Below are 8,072 nucleotides of genomic sequence, written 5' to 3'. Positions count from 1 at the left end.
CCGAGTGAAGAGCGAACCTCTCACTCGGGGGCTTAGCTGCAGTCCAAGCACTCGCCTAAGTTATCAAAATCCTACCGAGTGGTAAGCCAGACTTTCACTCGGGGGCTTAGCTGCAGCCCTGTGCTCGCCTAAGTTACAAAAATCCTACCGAGTGAAGAGCAACCCTCTCACTCGGAGGCTTAGCTGCAGTCCAAGCACTCGCCTAAGTTATAAAAATCCTACCGAGTGAAGAGCAAACCTCTCACTCGGAGGCTTAGCTGCAGCCCAGTGCTAGCCTAAGTTATCAAAATCCTACCGAGTGAAGAGTAAACCTCTCACTCGGGGGCTTAGCTGCAGCCCAGTGCTCGCCTAAGTGGACTAAAGAATAAGTCGATTGCAGTAAAGGCGCCTTGCTTTGAACCTGCAAAAGACATTTCGAGCCAAAGGCAATCGTATTCAAGCACCAAATTCAAGTTTGAATCGATATCTAAAGGAACCGAAAGTGCTCAGGCGTTAAGCCTGTTAAGGTTTATCGGTTACAATTCCACTCGGCATACCGAGGCAAATTTAAAGCGTCGAGCCAGAAGAAGTTTTTTACCCCTCCTGTGGAGGGCTGGAAGGTGCAATGAATTCATCAAGATCAATTCCGTCGGCGATCCGAGTGGCGGCCGCAAGGAAAGTTTCCATAAAGGACCTGAAGTCGTGTTTCTTGGTGTTGGCCACCCGAAGGGCCGCCAGCTTCTCTTCTCGCGCATCTTTACAGTGGACTCGGGCCAGACACAGAGCAACATCTGCACCACACCGAGCCGAGGACTTCTTCCATTCCTGCACTCGACCAGGGATCGTGTTCAAGCGGGCCATCAGCGACTCAAGGTCATTCTGAAGTGTCTCCTCAGGCCAGAGCGTCGAGTCGATGCGAGATGTGGCGGCCTTCAGCCTTGCGAGATAGTCCACGACAGCTGCAACATGAGACTCCAGTCGGAAAACATCCATGGCAACTTCGTCGTTCACCGGAGAATGGACGGGGTCGAGGTTTGGCTCCAGCCGGCTAGTTTCTTCTTCAAAGTTTTGACAAAATTCTGCAAGGATGATCACTAAGTCAAGGGGATGGTCGAATGGAAAAACCACAATTGGAAATGTTTGCCGAGCATAGAGGTTTACCTTCAAGCATAAGAAACAGCTTCTTGGCAAGACCACTCAGGAAGGCCTCCAGATCATTTTTTCTTCCCAGTCAACTTACTGACTTGGTCGGTCAGGGCAGCTTTATCAGTTTTTAGTCGACTGACCTCCTTGTTGGCGATCCCAAGAGCAGCTTTCAGATTGGTATTGTCTTGTTCAAGCTTGGTGACTGAAGCTAACTTCTCGTCAGCAAGCTTGATCTTCTCAGCTAGTTTGAGGTCTTTCTTCTGTTGGGCCTCCCTTACCTTACCTGCAAGTTACAGCAAGATCAGATTTTGAAACAAGCAAGGGGAAAAGCAGTCGTCAGGGTCTCACCAAACATACCTTCGGTCTCCTCCTTTGCCTTCGTCAGCTTCTCCTGAACCAGCTTCAAGCTCAGCTCGAGTTGAGTGTGCTTGTTTTCCAGCTCAGAGTAGCGAGCCACAAGATCACAGGAGTTCTGCGAAGAACCAATCGACTAAATGTCAAATATAATTCACTTCTTTAAGACTGTAATCAACTGCAAGCAGTCGACCACAGTCTCGGGGACTACACCCAGTGGGTGCACTCAGCGTGCCCCCACCGGTTTGTGAAATCCAGTCGACATAGTCGACTGACAGAAAGATTGACATCATAAAGCCTAAGGCCGACTGCCAGCAGTCGACCTTAGCCTTGGGGACTACACCCAGCGGGTGCACTCAGCGTGCCCCCGCTAACACGGAGTTTAATCGACACACCCAGTGGGTGACTACTATAAATTCCGGAAAGGAAAAGTTTTTGGTAGCATATCCAACAGAACAAACAGTGGTCGACTGACCTGAACATTGCTTTGAAGGGCAGAACTGGCGTCATAAGCTGCCTGGCTCGCGTCCCGGATGGTCTTTAACTGCTCCATCATGATTCCCGCCTGGCGTATCGCTTCCTTCGCCGCGCCAGCTTGGTCCTCTGGGACGTGGTGCGTCGTGAAGAGGGAGGGCTGCTGAGCACTCGTCAATGGATCTGCGAAGGACACCGTGTGTCGAGTGGTGTTCTCTTCCTCCGCAATCAGAATCTCAGGCGCCGTCACATCCTGGGGCACCTTACTGGCGGACGCTTTCCTACTCCTCCTGCGCTTCAGTGGTTCTTCATCCTCATCATCATCAGGGAGATTGATAACAGCATTGGGTGGAGCTACGGAGAAGAATCAGGATCAGAGATCGCGAGTCAGTCGACTAAGAACGGCGTTAAGAATACAGTACCTGGTTTCGAAGTTGCTGCGTCCTCCATCTCATGGTCATCAGCCCGGGCTGAGGTTTCAGAAGTAGCAGCACTGCAACTCCAAAGGATCAGTCGACTAACTTCAGCGTCGACCAGAGACAAAGTTCACACAAAATAAGAAGACTTAAGCAGCACGATTACCCTGATATGGTGGGGATGGACACCTTCATCTTCGGTAGGAGCTTAATCGTCTTCGACGGGGCCGCCCTGGGCTGCTTCGGCGCCTTTTCAGTCGGCACCGGAGAGGTGGTCCGAGGGCGCTTGGTCGACTGAACAACGGTCGCAACCCCCTTGCCACGTTCAGTCGAAGGGTCGTGGACAAGCTTCGACCGCCTTTCTGAGCGCGGTGGTACGACCTCCTCCTCCTCTTCTTCCTCGTCCTCAACGTCATCTTCATCACCGTCATCATCATCATCGTCGTCATCATCCTCTGCAACGTCCGAGTCCCATTCCTCCTCTTCCTGGCTCTCGCCCCCACTCGCCTCACCCTCCTCAGTCGGAGCTTGTGCCCCATTGGGCATCGAGTACAGCTCGGTGAGGGCCTAGCAGATATCAAGACAAGGATCAATCGACCAGTCGACAGGATAAACAGAAATGAATGTGACGAGAACACAGTGGAGAGCAGAGCAAACGTACCTTGTTTGGATCGCTGTTGTGGTCGAGTGGAGGAATCCTTCTGGCTCCGCGTGGGTTATCCTTGTTTCCGGTAACGGCTACCATCCATCTTTCCAGAGTGACATCGTCGACTGCTTCTGGATGGACTCGAGTCTCGTCTTCAGTCCCACAGTACAACCACATGCAGTGGCTCCGGAACTGAAGGGGCTGGATGCGACGCCTAAGGAAGACCTCCAGGAGATCCATGCCCGTCACTCCCTCCCGAACCAACTGCACCACGCGCTCCATCAACATCTTCACGTCAGCTTTCTCCTCCGGAATCAACTTCAGAGAGGAGGGCTTGTTCACTCGGTCCATGGTAAACTGAGGGAGTCCACTCGACTGCCCCGGCGTCGACTGGTCCTGGCAGTAGAACCAAGTCGACTGCCAGCCTCTGACTGACTCGGGAAAGGTCATGGGCGGGAAGGTGCTCTTATTCCTCACCTGGATCCCCAGACCCCCACACATTTGGACGACTCGGGTTCTTTCATCACCTGGGCTCGCCTTCTTCACGGTCTGAGAGCGACACGTGAATATATGCTTGAACAAACCCCAGTGCGGTCGACAGCCCAGGAAACCCTCACACATGGACACGAACGCGGCAAGATAGGCGATAGAATTTGGGGTAAAGTGGTGGAGCTGCGCTCCAAAGAAGTTCAAGAAGCCACGGAAGAAAATACTCGGCGGCAAAGAAAATCCACGATCAACATGGGTGGCCAAGAGCACACACTCACCCTCTTCTGGCTGGGGCTGCCACTCCTTCCCCGGAAGCCTCGCAGCTCCATGAGGGATCAAGCCCTCGTTGGCCATGTCGAGGAGGTCTTTCTCTGTGATGGTCGACTGGATCCAGTCTCCTTGGACCCAGCCCTTCGGCAGGCGGGATCTGGACGAAGACCCGCCGCGGCTGGTAGATCTCGCCTTTGCCTTCTCCGACGCCGACACCTTCTTCGCACGTTCCAGCGCCGCCGTCTTCTCCTTGGCCATGGTTGCCGGCGAGATGCGCGAGGGGAAGTTGTGCGGGGGCGAGAGCGAGCGCGCTGGACGGGGACGAAGGGAGCAGAGAGAGAGAGAGAATGCTGAGGCACAGTACAAAAATCCTCGCCGGGCGCATTTATAAGGTCCCTTCCGAGTGGATGACAGGTGGGCCCGGTCGATCTAATCATATCCAGGAACAGTTATGCAGACGGGATACGTGGCGAAGAAAGCGGCGCGGAGATCGAGGCGTCTATGTCCCGTCCCATCCGAACGCCGCGGTCCGCTCCACTTCGCGCGCGTCCCCAAATTTCGCATCCCGCGGAATCCGCGAACGGCAGATCAGTCTGTCAGACGCGGGGTTTCCCGCGATCCGTCGCTCGGGGATCGTCGAAGCCCGAAAGATCACTCGACGAAAGAAGAGAATGGATCGAGTCAACTGAAGACAAGTTGCTCACCATCGACGAAGAGATTCTTTGGTCCAGAACAACGCACGACCAGAGTGCAAAGGTTAATCGGAAACGACATCAACTCCTTCCTCACTCGAAGCCTCAATCCATTCGGGGGCTAATGATGGGGTCATGTACCTAGGGTAGGGTCATGAACCTGATCTAAGTACCTTACCCAAGGACAGCCTTAGAAGAGGTCGCCTTCCAGTCGACCAACGAGGGACTCACTCGACTGACTTGAAGGACTCGACCACGAAGACTCACTCGACCACCAGGAGGTCAAGAGGCACTCTGCACTGCAACGGCCTGTAATTAAGTAGGCTTTATGATAGTAAAGACACTTTATGTGGGGCGTTACCAGTAACGCCCCAGACTTAACTCACCTTAAACCCTCTCCTACGTGGGCTGGCTGGGGTCCTGGCGCACTCTATATAAGCCACCCCCCTCCACAGGTAGAGGGGTTCGGCACCCTGTAACTCATATATTCATAATCCACTCGACCGCCTCCGGGCTCCGAGACGTAGGGCTGTTACTTCTTCCGAGAAGGGCCTGAACTCGTACATCCCTTGTGTTTACAACCTCTCCATAGCTAGGACCTTGCCTCTCCATACCTAGCCCCCACTCTACTGTCAGGCTTAGAACCACGACACGCGCCTCCTATGGCCGGCCAGCCTCCCCCCTCTAGTCCTTTATATACGGAGGCAGGGGCACCCCAGAGACACACAAGTTGATCCACGTGATCTATTCCTTAGCCGTGTGCGGTGCCCCCAGCCACCATATTCCTCGATAATACTGTAGCGGAGTTTAGGCGAAGCCCTGCTGCTGTAGTGCATCAAGATCGTCACCACGCCGTCGTGCTGACGGAACTCTTCCCCGACACTTTGCTGGATCGGAGTCCGGGGATCGTCATCGAGCTGAACGTGTGCTCGAACTCGGAGGTGCCGTAGTTTCGGTGCTTGATCGGTTGGATCGAGAAGACGTACGACTACTTCCTCTACGTTGCGTCAACGCTTCCGCAGTCGGTCTGCGTGGGTACGTAGACAACACTCTCCCCTCTCGTTGCTATGCATCACATGATCTTGCGTGTGCCTAGGAATTTTTTTGAAATTACTACGAAACCCAACACGTGTTGGGTGCAAGTATTAGTTATTTTGGGTGCAAGTACTGTTAACGAGGTGTTGCGTGATTCTCCTACTGGATTGATAAAGTTGATTCTTAACTGGGGGAAATACTTATCTGTACTGTACTGCATCGTCCCCTCCTCTTCGGGGAAATTTCAACGCAGCTCACAAGTAGCATCCGACACATCCATGTCCTTGTGCATTGTTGCCATTGGCCTCAGACTCAGAGGTCGACATCTGAAGACAAGGACATGATGTCAGGGAGCCGAAAAGCCGCTCTGGCAGGCTACCGGTGTCCCTTCTAGTGGTTAGCTAGCCATGACCTCCAACCAGCGCACACCTGCTGTGGTGACAGAGCACACACCGCCATGCCGTCATGAGCTTCCGTCGGGCACGACACCGTCGCTAGATTCCAGCCGGAGTGGGCGGTGAAAGTGCCCGGCTTGTGGACCCATGGCGGGTCGGCTCTGACTACTAAGCTCGACTATCCTCCTAGGACCGGGGGAGCGCGAGCTGGGCGACTGTCTCCTCCTGGTCTGGTGAGTTCCCAGTTGTTGATGTGGACCAATCACACTCAGATCTGCTACTAGTCATGCTGGAGATGGTCGAAGATGACCGAAGAGGAAGGGGCGGAGCGGAGCGGGTTGGAAGCGGAGTGGGTTGGGACCAATGTCTTGGATTTTGTCCATAGTAGGGATTTTGTGGGGTCAAGATGGGCCGGTCCAATGTGGTGGACGTGTCTGGTCAGCAACAAATCTGCTCCGCATATGGGCTGGATATGAGGTGCCGGATAACCAGGACATTTGAACGAGGTATGTGGGGTCCGGTTGGGGGTGTTGTTTTCTCAAGCCATGTCCAGGTGTACACTCAGAGATGCTCTTAGGTGCATCAAACTGTTCCCTACTCTCTCTTTTTTGCAAATAAAAACCGTTTCCTACTTTTTTTGTGAATAAAAATTGTTCCCTACTCTTTTCTTTTTGTGTGAACAAAATTGTTCCATGCTTGTTTATTAGCCATTGTTCACTGCCTTATTATAAAAAAACAGCCACTGTGTCCATAGTCTTATGAAAGCAGCCGTTAGTATCTTCAATCTTATGGAAGAACATGGCCCCACCGTTGCTTGGGCGTGTGCGGATATATCCGCGAACAGCAGGGTTTGGCATATCATCTCTAAATTAACGAAGTCCTTTTCAGTCTTTCGGAGATGCTCATATAGATAGGATGTGCGTTTGCACATTTATAAAATTAAATGTATACTTGTGTATACGAGCGACTCCGATTGTACTCTGTTTTAAGAAAGTAGGTGCTAGACCCTCGTCTTTGTTAGCTCGCACGATAGTAACCCCTTTTCCAAACATCGATCACGTATACATGGGACGTAGTTGGACATGGTTGAACGGCCTGGGCAAGCAGCCGTTTGCGGTCGCCAATTGGCAAACGCGAAAGAAACTGTCGCCGTTTAACTACAGATCTCCGGCGGTGAAAAAGAAGTTACCACTCGTGGGTCCTGACAGGCGATGCAGCACATCAATCCCACGGGAGCAAGGCAACAGGGAAAAGATCCGCGTCAGGCATGGGTTACACGAGCAAATCGGCGGTGATGCAGCAGCCGTTCGCTGTGCGTGGAGGGAGGTAGAGGCAAGGCCCTATACCATAGACCCAGGCCTACGAGCAGTAGACGATTTATGGCTCACGCACACGACGCTGCCTGTACTAGTACTGCACACAGATTACACAGCCCATTTTTTATTTTATTTATTATCGGTAGACGTCCGACCAAAATGAAACAGAGAAGCAAAGGGGCAAAAAAGAAAAAAGAGAAATAGAAAGAAAAGTCAGTACTGTTAGTACTAGCATGAGCGGCTGACCAGTGGCACTGTGCCGGAAACGTCCAGACAGGCACTGAGATAGATAGATAGATAGATAGATAGATAGAGAGAGAAGCACCGAAAAACCAATAAGTCAGCACAGCGGGCAAAAGCGAATTCGGGACACCACGATTGGTGCTGCTAATTGTGTACGTGAATACGATGCTACACTAACATTTCTTCGGTGCTGGTAGTATAAAAAATGGTGGTACCAGTACTACTGCCTCAGCCTTTTATTCTCCTGCTGATGCTGAAGATTCCTGGCTCTCGTCTTGGCGCAGTGGGGGGGTTACCGGGGTTAACGAAACTCTATAAATAATTTTTTTTTTAAAAAAATCCTCCGTTTCGTTTCTTTTTGGAGTGCTGGTTCCAAATCTGGCGATGGTGATGGGGACGGAGGCCAGGCCGGGGCCGGGGCCCCCGCCCTCCACGTCCTAATAAATCGCTCCCATCGCCGATTCGCCCACCCCCTTTCCTTTCTCCCTTCAATCTTTCCGCCTTCCCGTCGTCGATTCCATTCCGTTCCAATCCTCCGTCCCCATTTGCGCCATGCTGCCGGCGCCGCCGCCGCTCCCGCGCCCGGCGACCACCACCACCGCCCAAGAGCGCGCGCC

The 8,072-nt window shown here is 52.8% G+C and overlaps 1 protein-coding gene across 1 annotated transcript in view; it reads left to right on the top strand.

Annotated features, from left to right (window-relative positions):
* Positions 1-7,935: 7,935 nt before the first annotated feature.
* The window catches only part of LOC123190040 (WD repeat-containing protein YMR102C), a gene marked incomplete in the record, with an annotated part of 4,187 nt that continues 4,050 nt past the window's right edge, over positions 7,936-8,072 (top strand). Inside the window, 1 exon segment of the mRNA XM_044602594.1 lies at positions 7,936-8,072.

This window comes from Triticum aestivum, chromosome 2A (assembly GCF_018294505.1).
Source record: "Triticum aestivum cultivar Chinese Spring chromosome 2A, IWGSC CS RefSeq v2.1, whole genome shotgun sequence".
Classification (NCBI taxonomy): domain Eukaryota; kingdom Viridiplantae; phylum Streptophyta; class Magnoliopsida; order Poales; family Poaceae; genus Triticum; species Triticum aestivum.
This window is presented reverse-complemented; position numbering and strand designations above follow the sequence as displayed.